This window comes from Saimiri boliviensis, chromosome 15 (genome assembly GCF_048565385.1).
Source record: "Saimiri boliviensis isolate mSaiBol1 chromosome 15, mSaiBol1.pri, whole genome shotgun sequence".
NCBI classification, from domain to species: Eukaryota; Metazoa; Chordata; class Mammalia; order Primates; family Cebidae; genus Saimiri; species Saimiri boliviensis.
In genome coordinates this window covers 61,043,001-61,047,559 of record NC_133463.1, presented here as the reverse complement: position 1 = coordinate 61,047,559, position 4,559 = coordinate 61,043,001, and the positions used below count along the sequence as shown (strand labels likewise).

Here is a 4,559-nt window from a genome sequence, read left to right as displayed (position 1 = left end):
TTTCTCAAATGATTGATAGCCCAAAGGAGATTCATTTGAATGTTGTCTTACTCCACATGAAAATTGTTTGTTTATAAATGTATAATTAATTGGTAATAGTTCTTTGAATATATATGTGATGCTTATTTGTATCATTTTCAAAAATATTTTTAAAGAAAAGCTTAAAAAATAAATCTCTTATATGTGACTGTGATGTGCTGGTAAATATTTCCTTTTTGAGAAAAAATATAAATTAATGCACATAAATTATTATAAATTTGCTGCTATAAGAAATATGTAATACACTTACAAATATAAATAAAAATATGTAATGCAATGCTATTATAAATTTCATACAGCCATTAATTCTCACATAAGACTTTTATTGATTTTCCCTGTACTTTGTATCTGTATTCAATCTATTGTTACAACACAACATTGATTTTACAATGGTTTTGCAATCCAACTGGCTGTTTTCTATAATTGCCAGTTCTGTCATATCTTAATGTTCTTTATCTTTTCAGTTACATAATTAGTAGTTATTTAATCCTAGTTAATCACTTTATGTATTTTCTCTTTTAAGAAGTAATTGCTGGGAATTCTGTTTTCTGAATGGACCCTAGTAGATAGACATAATGGCCTAATATTGCCAATCACATCAAAATCTGAAATTTACAAGTGGCAAAAATTCATTGCCAGCATTTTCCTTTGTTTTTGTAAAAATTACTACGATTATACTTACCTGGCAGGGGAGATACCATGATCACGAAGGTAATTTTCCCAGGGCGAGGCTTATCCATTGCACTCTGGATGTGCTGACCCTTGCGATTCCCCCAAATGTGGGAAACTCGACTGCATAATTTATGGTAGTGGGGGACTGCGTTCGCGCGTTCCCCTGGTAAAAAAAAGAAAAAAATTACTACGATTGTTCCTTGTTTTCTTTGAAAGATATCTATTAAACTGCAAGATCAATCATGCCATATGACCAAAAGTTAAAATGTTGCTAGAGGGCATATAACATAAAAAGGAAAAATGGATTAATTTAATTTAATTGCCTTCATCCTTGATTAACAGCAATATGTCTTTACTGGCTACTAAATTTTTCATAGATATTTACTTATCTTGAGATCTGTTTGTGTTAGAATCCCTCTCTTTCTGTCTTCCTGGAATACTGAGGTCTAATCTGTAGTATCACTTATTATCTTTCATAGTTAATTATAGGATAGAGCTAAAGATACCAGTTAGGAAGATAATCAGCTAATTTTAGAAGTAGGGGCAAAGTGTATGATCATTATTTGCCTCCTGAAAAATAGCATTTATCTATCCTTACAAAAATGTTTCAGTGGGACCAGGGGCTGTTAAAGCCAAGACAGTGACTTCCCCTGCCAATACTGAACCAGACTCTTTTCAGGTCACTGATGGTATAAGTAACAGCACAGTTCTATTGCTACACATCTTTGATTTTTACCCTTTCCGCAAAGGCTGCTGCGATAGATGGAAATTGTTATCAATCATTAAGGTGATTTTTTTGTGAAATAAATACTATGTACTTCAAGTTTTCTTAGCTCACTACATATCATGGCAGTTACTTATATATTCATTTTTCTGTGAACCATAAAAAGTCCACATTTTACAAATCTATACTTTATACCATTGGTATTTTGCCAAATATATTTCAGAGTGATGCAATTTCACATTAATTTTTTTTAAGTTTAAAAACAATTTTTCATTTTTAAACCTTAAGCTATTAATTGGGGTATTTTCTACTATCAGATATAAAGATTTAGATGTATTTATATTGTAATCATATTATGTATTTTTAATACTTGTATATACGCATATACTTATATGTATGTAACTTTTTAGTCCATACTTTGTTCTGATATAATTTTCTGGTGACACTGATATAATTTTCTATTACTTAAGACACTTCTGGTGACAATAACAGCAAGTTATTGTTCTTATTATTTCCTGAATTCCAAGTGTCTCAGAGTTATTTTGAGTAATTTGTAATAAGTGCCAGTTCTTGAGGTGCTTACCAATTGATTTAATCCAGTTACCGAATTTCATGTTACTTGACACAGAGATTACTTAAAAGATTTGTGTATACTTGTGCCAGGATCAGCAAATGAATCATAAGAAACTATTTTCCAGTAAACACGCTGCCTTGACCTTCTGTAGAAGGTACCAGGAAGAAATGCTATATTTCCGACAGCCTAACGGAGCTGTATTTGGTTCATGTTGTGGGACATAATCTGTATTTTGCACTCTAATGTGACCTAATTCATACAAATAATCAATAAACATCTATAAAGATTTTGAAGTGCTAAATTAGTGAAATCATTGATTCTACATAGGTCACATTGAACAGCCTCAAATTAGGAATGAACATAATAAATGCACAATTAATCCATTTTGGATTCTTTGGAAGAGGCAAGTATTTATTAACAATATACAAGTTCCATTTAGGGACGGAAGGCAGCAAACCACACTGCCAAGTGTGTACCTATGCAACAATCTTGCATGTTCATCACATGTACCCCAAAACCTAAAATGCAATAAAAAAAATATACAAGTTCAGCAAAATGAATGATGAAGGCAAAACTGTGAAAGACTATATTTGATTCTGAGAAATCTTCTAATTACTGCTAAACATTTCTTGGAAGGCAAGGTGTTGACATAACAGAGGGTAGTCCGAAACACACCTACTAGACTATAGTGTTAATGAATAGAATTCTCAATTTTATAAGCTAAAGTTTCTATGGGGGGGGGGGGCTCACTTTTAGGCCATCTGGATTAATGAAGTTTTATATTAATAATAGTAACTCTTTCCTTTTATCCAATGTGTTCAATGAAGTAAGACAGCTATCTTAGGGAAAAAGAAAGGAAGGAAGGAAGGAAGGAAGGAAGGAAGGAAGGAAGGAAGGAAAGAAGGAAGGAAGGAAAGAAGGAAGGAAGGAAGGATGGAAGGAAGGAAGGAAGGATGGAAGGAAGGAAGGAAAGAAGGAAGGAAGGAAAGAAGGAAGGAAGGAAGGATGGAAGGAAGGAAGGAAGGAAGGAAGGATGGAAGGAAGGAAGGAAAAAGGAAGGAAGGAAGGAAGGATGGAAGGAAGGAAGGAAGGAAGGAAAGAAGGAAGGAAGGAAGGATGGAAGGAAGGAAGGAAGGAAGGATGGAAGGAAGGAAGGAAGGAAGGAAGGATGGAAGGAAGGAAGGAAGGAAGGAAGGATGGAAGGAAGGAAGGAAGGAAGGAAGGAAGGATGGAAGGAAGGAAGGAAGGAAGGAAGGATGGAAGGAAGGAAGGAAGGAAGGAAGGAAGGATGGAAGGAAGGAAGGAAGGAAGGAAGGCAGGCAGGCAGACAAAGATTTATTTTTCGTAATGTTTTGATTTTAGTTCATTTTTTTTCTATCATAGCGAATATTGAAAGACTGAGATTAGGACATAAATCTAATTTATAAAGGGGACATTCCCTGAGTATATATTTTATGCGTTCTTTGAACTTACATTTAGCACAGGCAATAGAATACTCTTTAACTTCACGTGTCCCAGGTTAGTTCACTACAGGATGACTTCAAACTACATGCTCTACATGTCTTCCTTGGGGACCAGGTGATGTAATGAATTACCAGGCAATAATTCTCTGCACAAAGCTAATATTGTTTTTATAGGACTAAATATTTCTTATGTTTTTGATAATACAACTGACCAGCTGTTAATGGAAAAAAAATTACTTAGTCTCTCTTTAGCTCAGACTCCTCATCTTCCAAAGGTTACCATAAGGATTAAATGTGTTAAGAAATGTATACATAAAATTAGGTAGCACACAGCAAGTGTTCAATATTACTATTATTATCTGCTAAAAAGAATTGTTTACTCTGTGATGGGAATACTTTTTGTTCTTGTGGCATTTTCTCTCTCTCTCTCTTTCTTTCTTCTTTTTTTTTTATTTTTTTTAATAGTTATTCCCAGTACCTAGAAGAGTATCTGCAATAGAGTATGAATTTCTTTCTTATAGTTAAAAGAATGAATGAGTGAAGTAAATGAATGCTTCTCTACCTTTCCTGTCATTCTTTCACATAATTGCCAAGAATTGATAAAGCTTACAATTTAATATTATATATTTAAAGGGATTTTTAAAAAAACTCAATTGATGACTTTCAACAAAAACTTTTCTATACTGTATAAAGAGATATTTTATAATGAATTCTTTTTAGTCATAGGGTTAAAAAAGGAGTCCCTCAAAACCTTTAGCAATTCCTCTGAAATATTTCAAGGATTGTTCTATATTTCTTTTGATGACTTCAAGATGCTCCCAATGCTATTTGTGAATCGTTTGGCAACTGGAAACCTGAATAAATTTTAAGTTGGAAAATTTTAGTTGAAATCAAAATACGTTGTGACACTGGTAAAGTACAAGCAAACTGAACAGTTTATCTACAAGAAAAAAAATGAAAAAGAAGCCCCCAAAATTTTTACCTCAAACTTCAGGATAGTTGATTTAAAAGTTAGGAATTTTTTCTTTTAACTGCCAGATGATCTTTACATTTTGTACTTTTCCTTAAATTGAGAGTCAGAACTTAA

General features: G+C 33.0%; 1 non-coding gene across 1 annotated transcript; it reads left to right on the top strand.

Moving 5' to 3' along the window:
- The first annotated feature begins 713 nt into the window (after positions 1 to 713).
- Positions 714 to 877, top strand: LOC120362463 (U1 spliceosomal RNA). Its single transcript, XR_005578365.1, has one exon. It is a non-coding gene; the product is annotated as a U1 spliceosomal RNA (small nuclear RNA).
- The last annotated feature ends 3,682 nt before the right edge of the window (positions 878 to 4,559 follow it).